The sequence below is a fragment of the Lissotriton helveticus genome, chromosome 2_1 (genome assembly GCF_964261635.1).
Source record: "Lissotriton helveticus chromosome 2_1, aLisHel1.1, whole genome shotgun sequence".
Taxonomy (NCBI): domain Eukaryota; kingdom Metazoa; phylum Chordata; class Amphibia; order Caudata; family Salamandridae; genus Lissotriton; species Lissotriton helveticus.
This window is the reverse complement of record NC_136059.1, coordinates 1,973,815,929-1,973,839,446: the sequence shown is the minus strand read 5'-3', so window position 1 is coordinate 1,973,839,446 and position 23,518 is coordinate 1,973,815,929.

Below are 23,518 nucleotides of genomic sequence, written 5' to 3'. Positions count from 1 at the left end.
AGGGAGCTAGAGGGAGTAAGACAGAGAGAGGGAGCTAGAGGGAGCTAGACAGAGAGAGGGAGCTAGAGGGAGTAAGACAGAGAGAGGGAGACAGAGGGAGCTAGAGGGAGCAAGACAGAGAGAGAGTGGGCTAGAGGGCACTAGACAGAGAGAGGGAGCTAGAGGGAGTAAAAGAGAGAGGGGGAGCTAGAGGGATCAAGACAGAGTGAGAGGGGGCTAGAGGGAGCAAGACAGAGAGAGAGAGAGCTAGAGGGAGCAAGACAGAGAAAGAGGGGGCTAGAGGGAGTAAGAGAGAGAGAGAGGGAGCTAGAGGGAGTAAGAGAGAGAGCGGGAGCTAGAGGGAGTAAGTGAGAGAGAGCGGGAGCTAGAGGGAGTAAGACAGAGAGAGGGCGCTAGAGGGAGTAAGACAGGGAGCTAGAGGGAGTAAGACAGAGAGAGAGGGAGCTAGAGGGAGTAAGACAGAGAGAGAGGGAGCTAGAAGGAGTAAGAGCGGGAGCTAGAGGGAGCAAGACAGAGAGAGGGAGCTAGAGGGAGCTAGACAGAGAGAGGGAGCTAGAGGGAGTAAGACAGAGATAGAGGGAGTAAGACAGAGAGAGGGAGACAGAGGGAGCTAGAGGGAGCAAGACAGAGAGAGAGGGAGCTAGACATAGAGAGGGAGCTAGAGGGAGTAAGACAGAGAGAGAGTGGGCTAGAGGGCACTAGACAGAGAGAGGGAGCTAGAGGGAGTAAAAGAGAGAGAGGGAGCTAGAGGGATCAAGACAGAGTGAGAGGGGGCTAGAGGGAGCAAGACAGAGAGAGAGAGAGCTAGAGGGAGCAAGACAGAGAAAGAGGGGGCTAGAGGGAGTAAGAGAGAGGGAGCTAGAGGGAGTAAGAGAGAGGGGGCTAGAAGGAGTAAGACAGAGAGAGAGGAAGCTAGAGAGAGTAAGACAGAGAGAGGGAGCTAGAGGGAGCAAGACAGAGAGAGAGGGAGCTAGAGGGAGTAAAACAGAGAGAGGGAGCTAGAGGGAGCAAGACAGAGAAAGAGGGAGCTAGAGGGAGTAATAGAGAGAAAGGGAGCTGGAGGGAGTAAGAGAGAGAGCGAGAGCTAGAGGGAGTAAGTGAGAGAGAGCGGGAGCTAGAGGGAGTAAGACAGAGAGAGGGAGTTGGAGGGAGTAAGACAGGGAGCTAGAGGGAGTAAGAGAGATGGAGCTAGAGGGAGTAAGACAGAGAGAGAGGGAGCTAGAAGGAGTAAGAGAGGGAGCTAGAGGGACCAAGACAGAGAGAGGGAGCAAGACAGAGGGAGAGGGAGCTAGAGGGAATAAGACAGAGACAGAGGGAGCTAGAGGGAGTAAGACAGAGAGAGAGGGAACCAGAGGGAGCTAGAGGGAGTAAGACAGAGAGACGGAGCTAGAGGGAGCTAGACATAGAGATGGAGCTAGAGGGAGTAAGACAGTACCTAGCGCCGTACATTTCCGACAGAGGTGGTCCATGCGGTAAGTCGTGAGGGGGTGACACCATGAGTTACCCGCACCGGGTGACACCAACCCCAGTGACGCCACTGTACTGAACCCCTCACTACTCCTAGCCCCGTCACCCCTCACCCACACCTTCTACCCCAACTCCCCCTTCACATGCTATTCCACCCTCTACTAATAACACAGACCGTGCCCTCTCGGTACCTCCCCTTGCCCAGATCCACAACATTCATCGCGTCCTTTCTAATATAACTACTGAATTTGCCTGACTCAGCAAAGATTTTTTCTCCTCAGCTCCAAAACCCTATCTCACCATAACATCCCCACCCATCCTCCCTCAAAAGTCCCTTACACCACACACAACTGTTTGAGATCGCTCCCTCTCTGCACGCACAGACCTCTCCGCACCTCTAACCATCTCTCCCCGTCCGACCTCACCGACCTATACAACTCCTACCTTATTATTGTACCAACCACCAACCCTCCACTCCCCTACGCCCCCATCCCTGTTATCATAGGGACAAATAGAACCCCCTCCTCCCCCAGACCACCGCCCCAACTAACATCAATCCACTCTTGCCCACCCTCCATATACAACCCCACACCACTGAAGTGCATGCTCGTCAACTGTCGCTCTGCGGTCCTACACGCCACGGAAATTTCTGAAACAATCTTGAGTGAATCATCGATATTGCATTCCTCACGGAAACTTGGCTCAATGACCACTCAACGAGCACCCTTGACCTACTCTCCCCTCCGGGATACTCTATTCTTAGAAAAGATAGACCAGACCGAGTTGGGGGTGGACTAGCCATTATCTTTAAAAATGAGTTTCAGATATCCCTTGTCACTAGCCCAGGCTACTCATCCTGCGAATACCTAGAAGCTGAACTGTTAACTCAAAACTCCCTCCCAATTCGACTACACAACATCTATCGCCCTCCGGGACCACCACAGCCCTTCATTGAGGACTTATCTGATCTCCTGACGATATCCGCTTTATCCAACTCAAAAAATCTCTTTCTTGGGGATCTAAGCCTCCATTGGAATGATACTAGTGACCCTACTATCTCCCTCCTCACTAATCTTCTTGAGATAAGTGGACTCAAACAACTCTGCCTATCCCTAACACACACTAAAGGAGCCATTCTTGATGTCATTCTGTCTAACGAAGACCTGACCTCCATGACCAATATCATCCCCATTGACTGGTCTGACCATCACCTTATACTCTACTCCATTGCAACCTCAGCAAGCATCCCCACATTAAAATTGAGCAGACCTAAGAAGTTGACCAGAAACCTAAAATGTATCCCCCCAGATGTTCTCCAATCTAAACTCCAAGCTCAACTTCTTCTCATTCCACCCTCCCAAAATGTGAATGAGCTCACTGAACTCTTTAATAATACTGTCACTGGTATTCTTGACCAAGTGGCCCCGCCTAAACTTAAAATCCAAAGAAACAACCCCTCAAACTCTTGCTTTAATACCGAGATAACTAATGAAAGACGGGCTCTCAGACTGTCGGAAAGAACCTGGAGACACCATCTCTCACCCTCCCATCTTGCACTTCTCAGACGTGCTAGATCCACATACAAAAAACACACCCTGAAGGAAAAGGCATCCTTCTTCCTCACTCAACTTGATCGTTCCAAAAACAGACCTAGGGAACTCTTCAAAATCATTTGAAACCAAACTTCCCCCGCACCTCCAAACATGGCAGCCTCCTCAGCTAGATGTGAAGAAATTGCCCACTTCTTCTCGGAAAAAATTGCTAAAATTGATCAATCCTTCCTTCCCACTCCACTACCCTCCAACTTGCTCCCTAACGTCCCTTCTTACCCACCCATTTCCCTACCCCCCAACACTCCACTGGCCTCTCCCCCACTACTTCATCGATTACCAACTCCCCTAACTCACATCTAAAGAACAATGCCTCCTTGCTCAACTTCCTCCCCGTCACTGAGCGTGAAGTCCTTAAAATAATTGACAATCTTACACCGTCCTCCCACACAAAAGACCCCGTACCCTCCAACCTTGTCCCTACCCTTAAGCACATCATCGCCCCATTCTGGACCACAATCATTAACACCTTACTCTCCACGGGCTGTGTCCCCAACTCCCTTCAACTGGGACAAATCTCACCCATAATCAAAAATCCCAATGCTGACCCAAATGACCTAAATAATCTCCGCCCCGTTACTAACCTCCCCCTGCTGTCGAAGGTCCTTGAAAAATGCGTCTTACTACAACTAGACAAACACATCAAAAACTTCAACCTACTTGACCCCCTTCAATCTAGCTACAGGAAAGGCTGCAGCACCGAAACGGCAAAGCTCAATGTCATAGATGACGTCCATCATTCATTTGATAAAGGCGAGACCTGCCATCTTTTCCTTCTTGACCTCTCCGCAGCGTTCGATACTGTCAACCATACAGCCCTACTTAATGTTCTTAAGAACCGTTTCGGCCTAAATGGTACCGCCCACAAATGGTTCATCTCTTACCTACAACACCGAACTCAGCAAATCAAAATTCAAAATTGTCTCTCTAACCCCGCTCCTGTCTCCCTTGGAGTCCCCCAAGGATCTATTCTCTCTCCCTCCCTCTTTAACCTCTTTATGAAACCCCTCACCCTCATTCTTCAACAAGCAGGCATCAACTACCACCTCTACGCCGATTACACCCAAATCTATTACAAGATTAAAACTCATGCTGACATATTACACCTGAACAACACCCTCACCAAGATCCAAACCTGGTTCCACTCAAATCATCTCAAATGTAACCCTAATAAAACCGAAATCCTTCTCTTCTCTTCGAACAATAACCCACTGCCCGTTCAATCATGGACCTCTGACCTTAATGCACTCAACTGCTCACCTACACTGTCCAACTCTGTCAAATCTCTTGGCATTTCTATCGACAACACCCTTACCCTTAATGTTCACATCAAAAACTCTGCCAAAGGAGCCCTCTTCACTCTCTGTCACCTCAAGAAAATCTAACCATTCATACCCACAGATGATTTCAAACTTGTTGTTCAGTCACTTGTTCTTTCACGTATTGATTATGGTAACGCCATTCTCAACAGAATCCCCAAGGTCCTCCTTGCTCCAATCAAAGCTGTGCTCAACCTTGCAGCCAGGCTCATCACAGACTGCAAACGCTTCGATCATATCGCCCCAGCGCTCAAATCTCTTCAATGGCTCCCTATCGAAGGCAGGTCTGCTTACAAAACTGCCTGCATTACTCATAAAGCCCTTCACCAGAACACTCCGAAGTACCTCTCCAAGAAACTCCTCATTGTTAGCACCACTCGTACCTTGAGAAGCACCAACACCCTCCTCCTAATCCCACCTCTGCATAAAAAGAAAGCCACACAATCTCGCTCCTTCTCTGGCAATGCCCCTACTATCTGGAATGCCCTCCCAAAAAAACTGCGCTGTAACCCCTCCTATTACAGTTTCAAAAAAGACCTCAAAACCCACCTCCTCAATTACTATTGGGGATCCTAACCTGCGCCTTACTCCTGTGCCTTACTCTGGATCTCCTATCACCATACTTTTATTTGTTCCGTAATATCTGCCCTTCTTCTTGTACACCATTCTACCTAATTACTTGAATTGTATTACTTGAAGTGTATTGCTCCAGCTCCTGTTTATCTATCTTGATTTGTATAATGCTTATGTTGTTCTTAATTTGTATATTCTCACATTGTTGTTTCCTTACCTCTTATATGCTTTTATACCAAGTTTGCCTCATACTATCCTAATCATGTAAAGGGCTCCGATACCTCTGGGTCTAGCCAGCGCTATACACAACTTTTAAAAATTAAAATGAAAAAAAAAGAAAGCCAGTATGTTTTTTTTGTTTTAAGTGGGGTGCCCCAGTGCCCACCTGGGGCACCCCACAGCTGATCCAATGTTCGGAGCTGCAGGGAGAGTTCAGAGTATCCCTACCCTGCCCACTATGCTTTTTATTTTTGCATTGTTGTTAGGACTCGGGGCTGAATCCTAAGATGGCTGCCACCACTTTATAGTTGATGTGGTGGCAGCAATGAGTTCTCTCCATGAGATCTGTCTGGTCCATGGATCTTCCAGAGCATGAAATATACAATTATCTGGAGCATTAATTGAGCAAAAACTACTGAACGGAAAACGCACTCTTTGTGGACGAAGATCTAGCTATCTGCCAAATTTGGTGGAAATCTGTTTAGCTGTTTGGGTTGTAGCTATGTCTAAAGTTTCTATGGAAAAATAAATAAGAAAAACACATTTTGGAACCCCTCCCCTTTTTCTCGGTTCCTGCTTGATGGATCACCCCGAAACTTTCCATGTGCAAACCTGTCCTAGAGCAGCGACTTAAAAAAAATAAAAAAAGGTTTGTGGAAATTCTTCTAACTTTAAAAGTAATTAGCAACACAAAGAGGCATTTGCTTTCTAAAGACAATCCAAACTAGAACTATTCAACAATTATTTAAAATTAACCTCAATATTTTTTTACACAACAAATGTATTACCAGTAAGAAAATGACATGCTATTAAACCCATAGAACGCCGTCCTTTCAACAGCTGGCCCATTCACCGGATTTCTGCGGATATAGTTTATCTCTGACACCGGCTTGGGCTGTCTATGTCAAAAAAATCAACTGACGCACCCTGCTCCTCTAAAAGATCGAATCAGTGGCACTTCCATTTCAATATTCGATTATAACTAGCATTCTACTACAATACATTAATACCTTACTGCGGGGAAAAAACGCGTGGTTTCTTTTTAAATATTTTTGAAATTTTAGATGTCCTGTTTTAGCCAACAGATAACTCCAATGTGTAGACAATGCTGCCATCTAGTGGCCCTTTGAAGACTGCGGTGTAGATGTGGACTTCTGAAGCGGATTCGAAGTACCAATCGCACATACTGAATTCTCAGGAGCATTCAGAGGACTGTCGGGCTTGTTTCGTGATATGAGGGGAGTGGGAGTGAGCCTGGGATTTCCTGGCTACCAGTGCAGTGCATTTTAGGGTGCCTCGCGCGCACTGGTAAGTAGGAAGATTGGCAGGATAGAGAGTCAGGATGCAAGTCGGAAAGAAGAGGACAATACTTATGGACCAGACATACCAGATGTAGTGGCCCAGTGAACTCATACGTCTTCCACTTCAGCAATCTGTGTTTGACCTCTTGCTCTCAGGTTCAAATTCTGGCAAGTTTATTCAGCCTTCATCGTTCTGTGGTTGATCAAATGAGCATCACTGAGTTGGGTAACATAAACACGGTATTTCGTGCCAAGAGCCCGAGGGGCTTTCCAAATAAGCATTGTTATTTCGTTTCAAAATCATGGGTGTTGTAATTCTTCAGTAAACGTTTCTAAACCTCTACATGAATGTTCATTTAGCATGCAAGTATACGCTCTACCTATTCACATATCTGCTCTTCGATACGATCACTATTTTCAACCACTGCTTTCACATAAAGTTGCTAATAAGCCAGTGAGCACTCTCAAACGTTGAAGTATTTCATGGTGTGCAAATGAAGCCCAATGCTTACCACAAGATGAGTGCATTTTTTCCCTATTCTGCCATGGGTTCCCTGCTTCCATATGCTAAGAATGCTCAATTTTTGTCATTTATGCCGCCTTTTGCTATGGGTAACCCATATGTCAAAAATGATCTCCAGTGTATCAGAGCCAGCATTTTTGCGTGATATGCACCCAACCTTTCCCCTTGAGGCCACGAATTATGTACAATATGGCAGCACCAGCATCTTGCCACAGGTGCTTCATATAACAAGAATCGCCTCCAGGATTCCAGATCGTGCATTTTTCTATGGGTATTCCCATAGGCTAGGAATATTCTACTGTATACCATGGCCTGCATATTGCAATGGATGCCCTTCTGTGAGCACGATTTACCTCTAAAATGTCAGTGCCATAATCTTGCCATGAGTGCCCTATAAGCCAAGAACTACCTTAGGTGTGCCATAATCTGCACCTTCACTCATTAAGTCTTTCTAAATCATTCCCACTCCACAGTCACTCACTCATATTCACTAACTCACTGTTTCCCCTCACTCATTCTAACTCACACCTACTCATCATTCTCCATGTTGTGACTAATTCTCACACACTGATTCTCGCTCCTAGAGAGAGACAGAGGTGTATATATATACACACACACACTCTCTCTCTCTCTCTCTCTCTCTCTCTCTCTCTCTCTCTCTTTCGCTCACACACTATTCACTCACACACTCTATGATTCACTCATAAACAGAGCAGCAACACTGCATTATTTACTTACATTGCTTCCTCTGCTGGTAACTACTCCCTGGCGAGAATCTGGCACAGGACATGTGAACCAGCAAGACATGATTCCAGTGATGGAAACAATGAGACAGACAGAGAGGCAGGATTGACAAGGGAGAAGACTTCCCTGAATCCCTCTACCAGTTTTTGCTAGGGCTGGAAGCATAGCCCTATCGAAAGCTGGATCAAGTTTCGGGACACCCATCACTGCTGCTCTGTATGGACTCCTTCTACACAATGATGTGTTAATTATGGCCCTGAGAGATCAAATTTGGAGCTATGCTGCAATGTCTGCTAAATAAAATCAATTGTGCCTACGTGAGTTGAAAATAGTTGAATTCTGCCCCTCACGTATGTGCACTCCATATATCCATTAGCAGATTGCTGTCTTCCTAAATCAGTGCTTTGTGGATGGATCATTGCTCGGCCCCTTCACACCCATACTTTATGCTGTTGTCATCAGGTGCCTGGAGAGCCATAAAGGGCTGACCTGCTCGAAGGCAGTGTGCTTGAAAACACAAACATCGCGATCCACAATCCCTACCAATGTTCCCGCTAATATTTTTCCTCTGTGTGCGGCAGTGTAGGGTCTCTGTGTGCTTCAGCCGTGGCCATGTGCACCACGAACCACACTGCGCGTGTGTGCAACTCCAAATATCTCTACAAACTTTTGCTTATAACCCTAGCAGCCCAGCTCTGTTAAGAAGAGACATTTTATTCCTCTGTCTGATGTAACATTTCCTATACATTGATTTACACACTATGATTCAGTGTCTCTGTGTAATGTGTATGCAATGTAAAGTGCATAACTCCTTACACTGGTATGAATGGCGCTATTAAACAAAATAAATATGAAAGAGATAGGGGTTTTGGAGACTTGAGGGTCACTGTTAAAGGTTGGTAATTAGAGTATCCATGGCTGAGGTGGGCATTGGGGCACCAACAAACATTGTCACAGCAGGCGCCACCAGCACTAAAGCCGGCCCTGTTCAAATGGCACTAATAATTACAGTGAAATTATGAAAACATCCCACATTGCAATTTGAAACCTTGGCAGCTATGTTGCTACATTTCTTTTCTTAATAGCGTTGGGATGCGGGGTGATTGTGTGCATTTGTTAAGGTTTTCATGTTAATTGCAGCTCATGATGGGTGCTGCGATTTACATGAAAACTTTAACAAATGCACAAGGACATCTTAAGGATTTTGAGTGCCAGGGCCAAACTTATTTCCGGGGCCCCTGATTTGAACAGCTTTGGATTTATGATCCAATTTCAGCTTTTTCATGTCCTTTTTGGCCAGGTCACCAACACTGCAGAGGCAAACTGGTCCAAATTCTAAATCTGCTTCCATGTAATATTCAGGGATAGTGGTATATGTTTTCAAAATTGTAACATAGCCTGAAGGAAAAGGAGAGGAGACTAGTGAGATATAGGATTTAGTGGCAGAGAAAGGGGTAGAGAGGAACAAAGTAGAAAAAAGTCAGGGCGCAAAGATGAGAAATGGAGATGGGGTAATGGAAAAATTGGTAAGAGAGGGACGGAAAGAAAGGCAGCCAGAGGCTTTGGACAACTGGGAGGGAGAACGGAGAATGGAAAACCGGTAAGAGAGAAAGCAAAGAACAGGCAGTGAGAGGGAAATGGAGACATGAATGGGATGGGGAGAAGGGGAAAGTGGGTAAACGTGGAGTGGGACTGATATGAGGACGAAGAAAAAGAAGAGAAGGAGACGGCGAGAGCAGCTGGGGAGTGAAAGAAAAAAGGACAAAAGTTATGTCAGAGAAGGCAGCGAGTGTGGTATGTTAATGCTTCAGATGTAGCGTCTCTGCATATCGACGTTGGGGGGGTTCTGTAAGGAGCCTTTTTCGACATCTTGTCATTTCTAAATGCTTGCTCTGTGTAACCGTGCTCACCTGAACAAATTAAGAAGGGTGGAAGGCTGGTTAGGTCTTGCCAAGATTTTTAATCTTGCCAAGATGCGGGTCTGAGCAGATGGCAGCTGCAAGTGTGTAAATGACTGATCCATCTGTCTGGAGTATTCTCTTCACTAACACTTGCTTCCCTTCTCTTTTTGAAACTCAGGGGCAGGAACATTGTTGTGGTGCCACCAGGGCTTTAAGTGGAAGATTTTTCAATATTATATGAAAGCCATAGTTGCTGCTTATTTATCTCATGCAACTAACAACCACTGACAAAGCCAATAGTCCGACTTGTTGTAGGTATGATGTTACTTGTATCATATATCTGGATGCAATGACAGAAACAGGAAAATACAAGTTGGGGGGCACACTATGCCAGGCACAGAAAAGTTTAAAAAGTCACACAATCACCCGCTCCCCAGCTCTATTAAGAAAAGAAATACATCAAGTCTACAAACACGGCCTGTGCGTTACCCACCATGTTTGTAGAGTTGCTGCATTTCTTTTCTTAATAAAGCGCAACTGCAGGGTGATTGTGTGCCTTTGTTAAACTTTTCAGGTTAATCGCAGCGCCCGTCTGGAGCTGCAATTAACAAGAAAACTTTCAGATGAAGTGAATCAGGATGACTAGGAGTGGGCAGTGCGCTTAGGGGCTTTTATAGGTGAGAAAAGTGATCACTGAACAGCTATCCAACTTTCAAATCCTTGAAAAAATACAAACTTAGACCAACATTACAACACTGACGAGATTTGTGAAAACCTGCACCATCACTGCACTGAGGACTGTCATTATTTGCCACTTTCTTGATATAAATTTGTGGTCCTTCCTCTATTTTTGCGAAATGTCCAGTTTTTTGGGTGGCAAGCTCTAGTCACCCTACTTGTAGGGGATGGGAAATCCTTTAACCCCTTCTACGCTCATGACAAGGTCAGCTCGTCATGGGCGTAACCTGCGCTACGCGGATGACGAGCTGACCTTGTCACGTAACGCGGGATTTTTTAAATCGCAGCGCGCAGCGGGAAAACCGCTAGCGCGCATGCGGTTAAAGAGAGTCATTTTCTCTCTGGATTTCCCTTCTCTTTTTGAAACTCAGGGGCAGCAACATTGTCGTGGGGCCACCAGGGCTTTAAGTGAAAGCTTTTTCAATATTATATGAAAGCCATAGTTGCTACTTATTTATCCCATGCAACTAACAACCATTAACAAAGCCAATAGTCCGACTTGTTGTAGGTATGATGTTACTTGTATCATATATCTGGATGCAATAACAGAAACAGGAAAATACAAGTCGGGCGGCACACTATGCTAAGTACAGATTTTTGTTTTATGTGTCTTAAGCCAGGGCCTTAATTACACTGGCCACGCACCTTTGCGAGACCCCCAAGTTTTTTCATCCTACTTAAAGCCCTGGGTATGATGTTACTTGTTGATCATATATCTGGATGCAATGACAGAAACAGTAAAATACAAGTAGGGTGGCACACTATGCCCAGCACAGAAAGGTGTAAATCATCCCACAGCTGCGCTCTATTTAGTAGAGAAATTCATCAAGTCTACAAACACGACGTGTGCTTTTCACACCGTGTTTGTAGAGTTACTGCATTTCTTCTCTTAACAGAGCTGGGCTGCGGGGTGATTGTGGGGCTTTGTTAAAGATTTCAGGTTAATCACAGCGCCCGTCTGGAGCTGTAATTAACCTGACAACTTTAACAAAGTCACACGATCACCCCGCAGCCCAGCTCTGATAAGAAGAAATGCAGCAACTCTACAAACACGGCGAGTGCTTTTCACCTCGTGTTTGTAGAGTTGCTGCATTTATTTTCTTAACAGAGCTGGGCTGCGGGGTGATTGTGGGGCTTTGTTAAAGATTTCAGGTTAATCACAGTGCCCGTCTGGCGCTGTAATTAACCTGAAAACTTTAACAAAGTTACACAATCACTCGCAGCCCAGCTCTGTTAAGAAGAGAAATTCAGCAAGTCTACAAACATGATGTGTGCTTTTCACGCCCTGTTTTTAGACTTGCTGAATTTCTTTTCATAATAGAGAGCAGCTGCAGGGTGATGGGCACATTGTGTGCTTTTGTTTAAAGTATTCATGTTAATTGCAGCTCGTGACGGCGGTGCAATCACAGTATGCACCGCAGCCGGGCTCTACATGAAAGAAACACCCAGTTTTCACGCCGCTTGCTTTTTTAAAAGCAACGGAGCGAATGTTGTTGTTTGATGTGCTGTGTATGTGCGCGCTCCACACACAGCACTGCGCGGTTCATGCAACAGAGGTGCTCGTGCACCCATGCGCGCACATTATTGGGAACAGTGATGCCTACTATATAAAGAAAAGGCAATGCAGAAGCTAAGGGCATGATGTACCTTCAATGAATGCCGCTTAATTTGGGATTTTATTGATTTACCTGTGATAATGTGGCCCACCTCTTACCTGGGTGTTGCGGTGCGTGTTCCCACGCAACACCCATGGATTTTGATGCTTCCCCAAATAACTTTATTTCTCATTCCATTCTGCAGCACACATCGAAAGAGGGAAAAGCCTCCCAGGATTATTTTTGTGCAGTAAGATGTGCCTTCCTGCAAAAAACAATACAGTGCATTCCTACCCTTTCTCTTTGAGGCAGAGCAGTGCAGCAAGGTGACGTGCTTCGTTGCCCTTTGCCAAAACCCCATAAATGAGGGCCTTTTAGTTGGGCAGACATTCAGTATTGCAGTGGCGGAGACTACTCCAATGGAGTAAGGGCTGATAAAGGTTTTGCCATTTATCTGCCCGCCCTATTTAGAGTAAACAAACAAATGCAATAAATTAGGCCCTTTGTCCTATGATTTCTGTTTTATAAGGAATACAATAAATGTAGCAGCAGAAACTATTCTGCCTTTTGTTGACATGCTTAATAGTTCACCCCCTGGAAGGGCCCTGTTCTTTTCTTGAACATTACATCTATAAATAAATTAACCATGTTTTTGTGATTCCATTTAGAGGGGACCTGACCATGGCGATTTGGGCTGATCTGTTTTTTTTAAGCAGGAGCAAGTTTGATTTACATATGTCTGGTGGAGAAGCATTTAAAATCTATTGAGAAATATTGTTAATCAATATGCAAAGCTACTGAGACTTAAAACTTGAATTTAATGCAAAAATTCCACTCGGCAACCATACTTAAACGTGCTAGGCCTAAAATGCTGAGACTCTGCTTTATGAAAGTTAACAGAGCTAAGCAGTATATTCAGCATTTAAACTTGAGCGGACCCTCTAAATTCACTTGTTTTTCCACTAAATGGTTGTTGTGCAAAATGTTTTATTTTCGTTTATACTCAACTTCCAAAAAGAACATTGTTAGCGAATGAATACATTTGTTATTTAGCAGTTTAGAATTGAAGTTTCACACGTGGGAAAGTAGACTTGAATGGGAGGTTAAATCATGGGAAATGTAGGGATGGTAAAACATAGTTGCAGTTTAGAAACTGCTGTATGAAGAATCTGTGAGAAGATGGGGAGTGAACACATTCCCATGGGTGTATCGAAGCTGATTGGTCAACAGAAGAAAGAAGAACGTAAATGAAGATTACAAAACAAAATTGTCTGTCTATAATAGTGCGTGTTCCTAGAGCAGGCCACCCTCTACATTCACATCCATATCCCCTCACAGCTTGTCATGCTGCGTTGGGACTCCACTGAGTCTCTTGAACCTTTCTTTATGAGCAGTTCTGCTTTGATGGAAAATTAATGTATTGAGCTTACTTTTCATGCTGAAGCCTTATGCTTTACGATTTCTCTCGATATCAGAACTCTTTATGGGTCGCTGAGACTGACACCTTTCCCTTCTTATACTTGGAATAGGGATTTCTTATCTTTATAGAACATGCTTAATGCACTTCATTGCGATTTATTGATTATTGTTGATTATTGACTTCTAATGAGATGTTAATGACTGAAATTAGAAAATTAACTTGTGAATCTAACAAAGATAACTTACTAACATTTTTGAATAATAAAACCCTTACCTCATAACAAACTCTCTTTATTGCCTGAAATAGATAGAAATGTAAATAATTTGATGTAATGTATAGTTCCTAATCTTCTCTAAAACAAAAGTAAAGATTCATTGACCTGAGTAGACAAACAAAACAAGATTCGCAGATGAGAGAAAACCGATACTCTGGATTTACTCTTCTGCTCAGGGCTCGCTTTCTAAACTGCCTATATAGTCTGCAGATTTCTGAAAGGTTTGCAGAATACAATTTCTACAGCACATTTTCATATCATTCTTCCACCTTTGGAACTAAATTTGCTGCTGACTTTCATTATTGTTCAGTCATTTTAAATCTACTTGATTCCTGTATCGTAAAGTACCTCACTTGAAAACTGTTTTTAGGACGAAGCGTGTCTAGTTGTGTAGACGTATTAGGGAAATGCTGAAAGCTTACCCAGGAATGCATTCCGCCCCATTGCTTGCCATTGGCTTTTTTTTTTTGCAACTCACATTTGCTTATGTTATATTTGCTGTATTTATTTGTTTTATCCCGCCCCTTGTCTTTGTCCTCCCTTGGAGCATAGCCTCTTTACCATGTCTCTAACTGGCTCCTTGTATTTCTTCACGAGTGTCCGCTTTCCAATAACCTTTTTAGGTTTTGCCTCGCCAAAAAGATGCGCTCTGCGCATCTTTTTCGCGCAGGCGAAATCCTGATGAGATCTGTAGTGTGGCTTTGGTTCGGCCCTCGTCATTCATTGGCTGGCTCCATAAATGGAGCCTAGCCATTGGACGAGGGGCCTGTCCGTCAATGCCGGACCAGATTTCTGAAAGGTTTGCAGAATACAATTTCTACAGCACATTTTCATATCATTCTTCCACCTTTGGAACTAAATTTGCTGCTGACTTTCATTATTGTTCAGTCATTTTAAATCTACTTGATTCCTGTATCGTAAAGTACCTCACTTGAAAACTGTTTTTAGGACGAAGCGTGTCTAGTTGTGTAGACGTATTAGGGAAATGCTGAAAGCTTACCCAGGAATGCATTCCGCCCCATTGCTTGCCATTGGCTTTTTTTTTTTGCAACTCACATTTGCTTATGTTATATTTGCTGTATTTATTTGTTTTATCCCGCCCCTTGTCTTTGTCCTCCCTTGGAGCATAGCCTCTTTACCATGTCTCTAACTGGCTCCTTGTATTTCTTCACGAGTGTCCGCTTTCCAATAACCTTTTTAGGTTTTGCCTCGCCAAAAAGATGCGCTCTGCGCATCTTTTTCGCGCAGGCGAAATCCTGATGAGATCTGTAGTGTGGCTTTGGTTCGGCCCTCGTCATTCATTGGCTGGCTCCATAAATGGAGCCTAGCCATTGGACGAGGGGCCTGTCCGTCAATGCCGGACCAGATTCGGGGGCGTTCCCGACATTCTTTGGCTTTTGCCGACGTCACGCGACGCCGGGAACGCCCCCGATTCTGTTCCGGCATTGCCGGCACCTCCCTTGCTCCCCCTCCCGCTTGTTTCCTGGTGCCCGCCTTCGTGCTCCGGCCGGCCGTCGTCAGCTCTCTCCTCCCCCTTTCCCGCCCCCTCCCGCTTCTCTCTGATGCAACATTAACGAGAGTCTTCATTACACGGAAACAGTCAGAAATAAAACAAAACACATCAATTTATGCACCATAGAATGTTAAGCGTGCACAACAAAATACTCTGCAACCCACACATCAGGTGTGGGGGCGATCAGTCAGTGACAGCAGCATCACGGGGGCTGCTCCTGATAGCCCAATGATTACGCCGGAGGCATCAGTGCCAAGAGCGGCTCTCGCTCTCCCCGGGCTCAAAGGGGGAGTAAAGTCCACGATCCCTCGCTCTTCCGTGTGTGACAGGTAGCTCGGGCTGTGAGAGCACGCGTGGTGGTGACCTACGGGAGTGAAGACCCCAGGGAGCTGAGTCAGTGCTCGTGAAAGGTGCGGGGCCCGCTAAGGTGCACTGGCGCTGCTTGGTCAGCGCTTACCCAACCCACCTCATCCTGCCCTTTCTCTGCCCGAGCTCACCCGCCGTTGCTGCCTGCCGCCCTCTGTCCCTTGTCATCCTGCCCTTGACCTTGATCCCTCGGGCTCACCCGCGCTGGTCCCCCCCCCCCGCATCTACGTCCTGCCCTTGATCCTGCTTACCTGCACGATGTGTGTGACAAACTGCAAATATTAGATCGACAACACATAAAAACATCCAATAAAAATCAAAGAACGACAAGACCAATTAAACAAGGCACACGTAGGGCCGTGGAGCTTCAGAGTGCAGAGTGGAGCTTCAGAGTGCAGAGTGGAGCTTCAGAGTGGAGCTTCAGAGTGCAGAGTGGAGCTTCAGAGTGCAGAGTGGAGCTTCAGAGTGCAGAGTGGAGCTTCAGAGTGGAGCTTCAGAGTGGAGCTTCAGAGTGGAGCTTCAGAGTGCAGAGTGGAGCTTCAGAGTGGAGCTTCAGAGTGCAGAGTGGAGCTTCAGAGTGCAGAGTGGAGCTTCAGAGTGCAGAGTGGAGCTTCAGAGTGCAGAGTGGAGCTTCAGAGTGGAGCTTCAGAGTGGAGCTTCAGAGTGGAGCTTCAGAGTGGAGCTTCAGAGTGGAGCTTCAGAGTGCAGAGTGGAGCTTCAGAGTGCAGAGTGGAGCTGCAGATTCAGAGTGGAGCTGCAGATTCAGAGTGGAGCTGCAGATTCAGAGTGGAGCTGCAGATTCAGAGTGGAGCTGCAGATTCAGAGTGGAGCTGCAGATTCAGAGTGGAGCTGCAGATTCAGAGTGGAGCTGCAGATTCAGAGTGGAGCTTCAGAGTGGAGCTTCAGAGTGGAGCTTCAGAGTGGAGCTTCAGAGTGGCGCTTCAGAGTGGCGCTTCAGAGTGGCGCTTCAGAGTGGCGCTTCAGAGTGCAGCTTCAGAGTGCAGCTTCAGAGTGGAGCTTCAGAGTGCAGAGTGGAGCTTCAGAGTGCAGAGTGGAGCTTCAGAGTGCAGAGTGGAGCTTCAGAGTGCAGAGTGGAGCTTCAGAGTGCAGAGTGGAGCTTCAGAGTGGAGCTTCAGAGTGGAGCTTCAGAGTGGAGCTTCAGAGTGGAGCTTCAGAGTGGAGCTTCAGAGTGGCGCTTCAGAGTGGCGCTTCAGAGTGGCGCTTCAGAGTGCAGAGTGGAGCTTCAGAGTGGAGCTTCAGAGTGCAGAGTGGAGCTTCAGAGTGCAGAGTGGAGCATCAGAGTGCAGAGTGGAGCTTCAGAGTGCAGATTCAGAGTGCAGATTCAGAGTGGAGCTTCAGAGTGCAGATTCAGAGTGGAGCTTCAGAGTGGAGCTTCAGAGTGGAGATTCAGAGTGGAGATTCAGAGTGGCGCTTCAGAGTGGCGCTTCAGAGTGCAGAGTGGAGCTTCAGAGTGGAGCTTCAGAGTGCAGAGTGGAGCTTCAGAGTGCAGAGTGGAGCTTCAGAGTGCAGAGTGGAGCTTCAGAGTGCAGATTCAGAGTGGAGCTTCAGAGTGCAGATTCAGAGTGGAGCTTCAGAGTGGAGCTTCAGAGTGGAGATTCAGAGTGGAGATTCAGAGTGGAGATTCAGAGTGGAGCTTCAGAGTGCAGATTCAGAGTGCAGAGTGGAGCTTCAGAGTGCAGATTCAGAGTGGAGCATCAGAGTGCAGATTCAGAGTGGAGCTTCAGAGTGCAGAGTGGAGCTTCAGAGTGCAGATTCAGAGTGGAGCTTCAGAGTGCAGAGTGGAGCTTCAGAGTGCAGATTCAGAGTGGAGCTTCAGAGTGCAGAGTGGAGCTTCAGAGTGCAGCTTCAGAGTGCAGATTCAGAGTGCAGAGTGGAGCTTCAGAGTGCAGAGTGGAGCTTCAGAGTGCAGATTCAGAGTGCAGAGTGGAGCTTCAGAGTGCAGAGTGGAGCTTCAGAGTGGAGAGTGGCGCTTCAGAGTGGCGCTTCAGAGTGGCGCTTCAGAGTGCAGAGTGGAGCTTCAGAGTGCAGAGTGGAGCTTCAGAGTGCAGAGTGGAGCTTCAGAGTGCAGAGTGGAGCTTCAGAGTGCAGAGTGGAGCTTCAGAGTGGAGCTTCAGAGTGGAGCTTCAGAGTGGAGCTTCAGAGTGGAGCTTCAGAGTGGCGCTTCAGAGTGCAGCTTCAGAGTGGAGCTTCAGAGTGCAGAGTGGAGCTTCAGAGTGCAGAGTGGAGCTTCAGAGTGCAGAGTGGAGCTTCAGAGTGCAGATTCAGAGTGGAGCTTCAGAGTGCAGATTCAGAGTGGAGCTTCAGAGTGCAGATTCAGAGTGGAGCTTCAGAGTGCAGAGTGGAGCTTCAGAGTGGAGCTTCAGAGTGGAGCTTCAGAGTGGAGCTTCAGAGTGGAGCTTCAGAGTGGAGCTTCAGAGTGGAGCTTCAGAGTGGAGCTTCAGAGTGCAGATTCAGAGTGGAGATTCAGAGTGGAGCTTCAGAGTGCAGATTCAGAGTGGAGCTTCAGAGTGCAGAGTGGAGCTTCAGAGTGCAGATTCAGAGTGGAGCTTCAGAGTGCAGAGTGGAGCTTCAGAGTGCAGAGTGGAGCTTCAGAGTGCAGATTCAGAGTGGAGCTTCAGAGTGCAGAGTGGAGCTTCAGAGTGCAGCTTCAGAGTGCAGATTCAGAGTGCAGAGTGGAGCTTCAGAGTGCAGAGTGGAGCTTCAGAGTGCAGATTCAGAGTGCAGAGTGGAGCTTCAGAGTGCAGAGTGGAGCTTCAGAGTGGAGAGTGGCGCTTCAGAGTGGAGCTTCAGAGTGCAGAGTGGAGCTTCAGAGTGCAGAGTGGAGCTTCAGAGTGCAGAGTGGAGCTTCAGAGTGCAGAGTGGAGCTTCAGAGTGCAGAGTGGAGCTTCAGAGTGGAGCTTCAGAGTGGAGCTTCAGAGTGGAGCTTCAGAGTGGAGCTTCAGAGTGGAGCTTCAGAGTGGCGCTTCAGAGTGCAGCTTCAGAGTGGAGCTTCAGAGTGGAGCTTCAGAGTGCAGAGTGGAGCTTCAGAGTGCAGAGTGGAGCTTCAGAGTGCAGAGTGGAGCTTCAGAGTGCAGATTCAGAGTGGAGCTTCAGAGTGCAGATTCAGAGTGGAGCTTCAGAGTGCAGAGTGGAGCTTCAGAGTGCAGATTCAGAGTGGAGCTTCAGAGTGGAGCTTCAGAGTGGAGCTTCAGAGTGGAGCTTCAGAGTGGAGCTTCAGAGTGGAGCTTCAGAGTGGAGATTCAGAGTGGAGATTCAGAGTGGAGCTTCAGAGTGCAGATTCAGAGTGCAGAGTGGAGCTTCAGAGTGCAGATTCAGAGTGGAGCATCAGAGTGCAGATTCAGAGTGGAGCTTCAGAGTGCAGAGTGGAGCTTCAGAGTGCAGATTCAGAGTGGAGCTTCAGAGTGCAGAGTGGAGCTTCAGAGTGCAGATTCAGAGTGGAGCTTCAGAGTGCAGAGTGGAGCTTCAGAGTGCAGAGTGGAGCTTCAGAGTGCAGAGTGGAGCTTCAGAGTGCAGATTCAGAGTGCAGAGTGGAGCTTCAGAGTGCAGAGTGGAGCTTCAGAGTGGAGCTTCAGAGTGGAGCTTCAGAGTGGAGCTTCAGAGTGGAGCTTCAGAGTGCAGCTTCAGAGTGCAGCTTCAGAGTGCAGAGTGGAGCTTCAGAGTGCAGCTTCAGAGTGCAGAGTGGAGCTTCAGAGTGCAGCTTCAGAGTGCAGAGTGGAGCTTCAGAGTGCAGAGTGGAGCTTCAGAGTGCAGAGTGGAGCTTCAGAGTGCAGAGTGGAGCTTCAGAGTGCAGAGTGGAGCTTCAGAGTGGAGCTTCAGAGTGGAGCTTCAGAGTGGAGCTTCAGAGTGGAGCTTCAGAGTGTCAAGAGCAATGCCAATAGCTCTAACTTTAACAAAGGCAAAACCATTGCATTGTAAATGCTTGTTTTGTTTTTCGTGAGGTACTCCTTGAGAGTGTTTCTGTTTTCAGCTGACCGCCTTGTATGATAGCTCACAGAGCATCTGCTAATGGGTTGCAAAAAATGTACTGCATTTCTTTAAGAAGGTTTCCTACATCCTACATGCATTGCTACATGTTTGACAACGATGATTGTTTAAAATCACAGCCCAGGGCACTTCAAGTTTCTGTCTGTGTTGTGTTCAAGCATTTCTCTTCTCATTGGAGATTTACCTTTCTGCCTGCCTGATTCTACTCATCTTTGGCACTATGAATTCTTCAGTCAGGCTTGTCTGTGACCATGCTGGAGTTCAGAAGGTGAATTAGCAATACAGAGCCCTTTAAAGTTTGTTTTTATCTTGGGAGGTTTGCTACGTGTTCAAAGACAGAGGTCAAATGCCAGGCTGGTTTCTGGCATATTGCTGTTTATTCTTTTAAAAGGGAGGTTGGTGCTTACTTTTTTTTCTCTGACTGCAAAAGGAAAGGATTTTGTAAAGTGAACTATTGCTGGGTACAGGGAGTATGGAAGAGAAGGCTGCAAAATGTGAATGTTTACTAACACACAACAAAATGTAAATACCTGTAAACTAACTGTACAAAAAAAAAAATCGTACTCACCCAGGTCCACAGCAGGCTTAACCACCTGATTGATGTGGAGGGTGACGTGACAAATGAATCCTTGCGATACTCACGGGATGCCGAGGGTTTCGAGATAGCGGTTTCCTGAGGGAATTCACCATGTCATTCCATGTGAGTACCTCTACCGAGGACTGATAGAATCTTTTTCACATCCGTTTTACCGCATGTGATTCCAAAGTGTTGTTATGCATTTTTTCAGATTTCCAACTACAATGTTTCACGGATGTAATCATCCCGTGAGTATCGGATACTTCTGTTCAGTTCCATTTCTTTCACTATTCATTATTAATAAAAAAAATTCACTGACTATGGGTGACTGTATAACACACCTTTAGTTTCTTTTCACATTGGGGTGTAGTTGGGTCTATGACTTTTTGATCCATTCACAGTGAGCACGTTAAGGCTTTTTCACATATATTTTGATTTATATCTCGGTGAGCAGCGTTTCACCTATATTTGTTTTACATTGGGTCATGTGTGGCGCATGAGAAGCAGTTTTCACTCACCAAACTTGTGGTCAAGAGCACAGTATTTTTTGTCAGCTGTAATTAAAGTGAAATACGTATACAGAGTTGTGACAATAGGCTGTTTCCTTTTATGTTTGTAGAGCTGTCCCCTGAGGAAGGGCGTGTCATCTGCCCGAAATGCATTGGGAGGATTTATGATTGGATGAGATTTAGTTTTTTTGCTGTTTGAACTCTCCGGAGCTTTGATGAACTGTTCATGATATTAATGAATATGAATTAAAAACCTGAGGATTTTCTCAAACTTGTGGAACTAACATTTGATGATTCCTGAAATGCTGTTGTAGACTCTTCAGTCAATTTGCGCTGTGCTCCAGGGAGTCTTCCTCCAAGTGGGGGAAGCTGTGTAGTAGTCTCGTTTGTAACACGCTGATTGGTTCAGACATCGTTTATCTCTGATAGCACGCCACAGACTTTAACAGTGCCTTAACTTTTTGATTTCATTTAGCTGTGCAGGTCCTGCATCCATTCTTAGTTAGATTCCTGGTGCTCCCATTACCCTTCTGACCTAAGTTTCACCTTTTACTTATCACCCCATGCAAACTAGACGAGGTTGGACTACTGGCTTTTGTCAGCCAATATCTTCCATTAGTCATCTGAGTTCACGGTTCTGCCAGGTACCTTCTAAGACCAAGCCCACAGGGCTTCGTCTGAGAAGGTACATTACTTAGCAGCTCAATGCCAATATACACATAGATGGAACCACCAGGACGTATGCATTCCCTACCTGAAGCCAGAAATGGACCACCTGGAGGGCCTCCACTTACTCAGCCGTATTACCTAAAGGCATACCCCTAGACACTGCTGACATTATGACAGTATCAACGACTTGCTGGGCCTGGCGAACATTGCGCCATAGGTTGGGTGGTGACCCCCTTTACTCCCCGGCTCTTTCGCTGAAAAATCACTCTTTGCTTCCACTCACAGGTGAAACACTCATACAGCGCACATTGCAAAATTATTACATTCACACCATAGGAGATCTTTTTCCTAACGGACATGTATTCCCAATTGCTGAGGACCCTCGCTTTCACGACATATCATAGATGCATCACTTTATATTCCAGCGACTCAATGCACCCTGGGATCACAACTGCCCAGATACCCTCTCGCTCCTGAGGAATTCCCACCGTTAACACTTGTAATATCAGACACAAAGGGCGCCCACCTAACATCATGATTATATCGCGCATGCCTGACGATGAAACCGGATACAACTGTTAGAGTGCGGGAGACATGGGAGCTGGTCCATGGCATTCGGCTAGCGGACAAAATGTGGTTGCATTGCTGCTCACATATCCAGACAATATTGCTCTACCACAGACATATGTTACTGCATTTTACATTTCTGCACAGGGCTTATCTCACCCCCTTGGAAATCGCCAACTATGATACCAGTAGGCCAAACTGCTGTCCCAAATGCCATGCCCCCGCAGCAGACTTCGTGCATCTCACATGGACATGTCCTGTCATTTCCACATACTGGATCTTGGTCTACTCACATATCATGAAAATGCTAGGTACCACACTACAGTGGTGGCACTCTTAGGCTACACTGCCAACCTTTCCCAGTCATCATACAGACTCGCCTCCATGGTCTTCCTGCTAGCAAAATGTGACATCGCAGTCCATTGGGGAAATGCACTACCCCCCTCTTCTACTGCCTGGCTCAAATACATGTAACACTGTGACAACATCAGTGGGGACTATGCTGTCCTCCAGCTGCCGACGTCTCGCCCCACTGATATATAGCAACCCTTGCGGGATTACCACCACACCCTTGAGCAAGACACTAATGACTGACAATACTGAGTCCCCTCCCTCCATACCTCCATTATCACCTCTAGACTAGTTTCATGAACTTGTCCCACCTTGTTTTTGAATCAATCAATCAATCAATCATAGCATTTGAAAAGCGCACTACTTACCCGTGAGGGTCTCAAGGCGCTGGGGGTGGGGAATGCTGCTACTGCTCGAAAAGCCAGGTCTTGAGGAGTCTTCTGAAGGTCAGAAGGTCTTGCATCTGCCGTAGGTGGATGGTGAAGGTGTTCCATGTCTCGGCGGCAAGGTGGGAGAACGATCTGCCTCCGGAGGTCGTTCTTCGGATGCCGGGGACTGTGGCGAGGGTGAGGTCGGCGGAGTGGAGCTGGCGGGTGGGGGTGTGGAAGCGGAATCGTCTGTTGAGGCATGCTGGTCCGGTGCTGTGGAGTGCCTAGTGTGCGTGTTTGAGGAGCTTGAAGGCTATCCTTTTGTTGATGGGGAGCCACTGCAGGTCTCTCAGGTGGGGTGTGGTGTGGCTGCAGTGGGGGATGTCGAGGATCAGGCGTGCAGAGGCGTTCTGGATGCGTTGAAGTCATTTCAGGAGTTTGGCCGAGGCTCCTGCGTAGAGGTCGTTTCCATAGTCCAGTCTGCTGCTGAGGAGGGCCTGGGTGACTGTTTTTCTCGTTTCGGTGGGGATCCACTTGTAGATCTTGCAGAGCATGCGGAGGGTGTTGAAGCAGAAGGAAGAGACATCGTTGACCTGCATAGTCATGGAGAGGGTGGAGTCGAGGATAACCCCTAGGTTGCGTGCATGGTAGGTGGGTGTTGGAAATGTTCCCAGTGCGGTCGGCCACCAGGAGTCATCCCAGGCCAAGGGGTGAATCCGAGGATGAGGACCTCCATCTTGTCCGAGTTCAGCTTTAGTCGGCTGTTCCTCATCTATTCGGCGATGGCCTTTATTCCTTCGTGGAGGTTGGTTTTGGCGGTGTTGGGGTCCTTGGTGAGGGAGAGAATCAGCTGGGTGTCATCGGCGTAAGAGATGATGTTGAGGTCGTGCTGACAGGCGACGTGGGCGA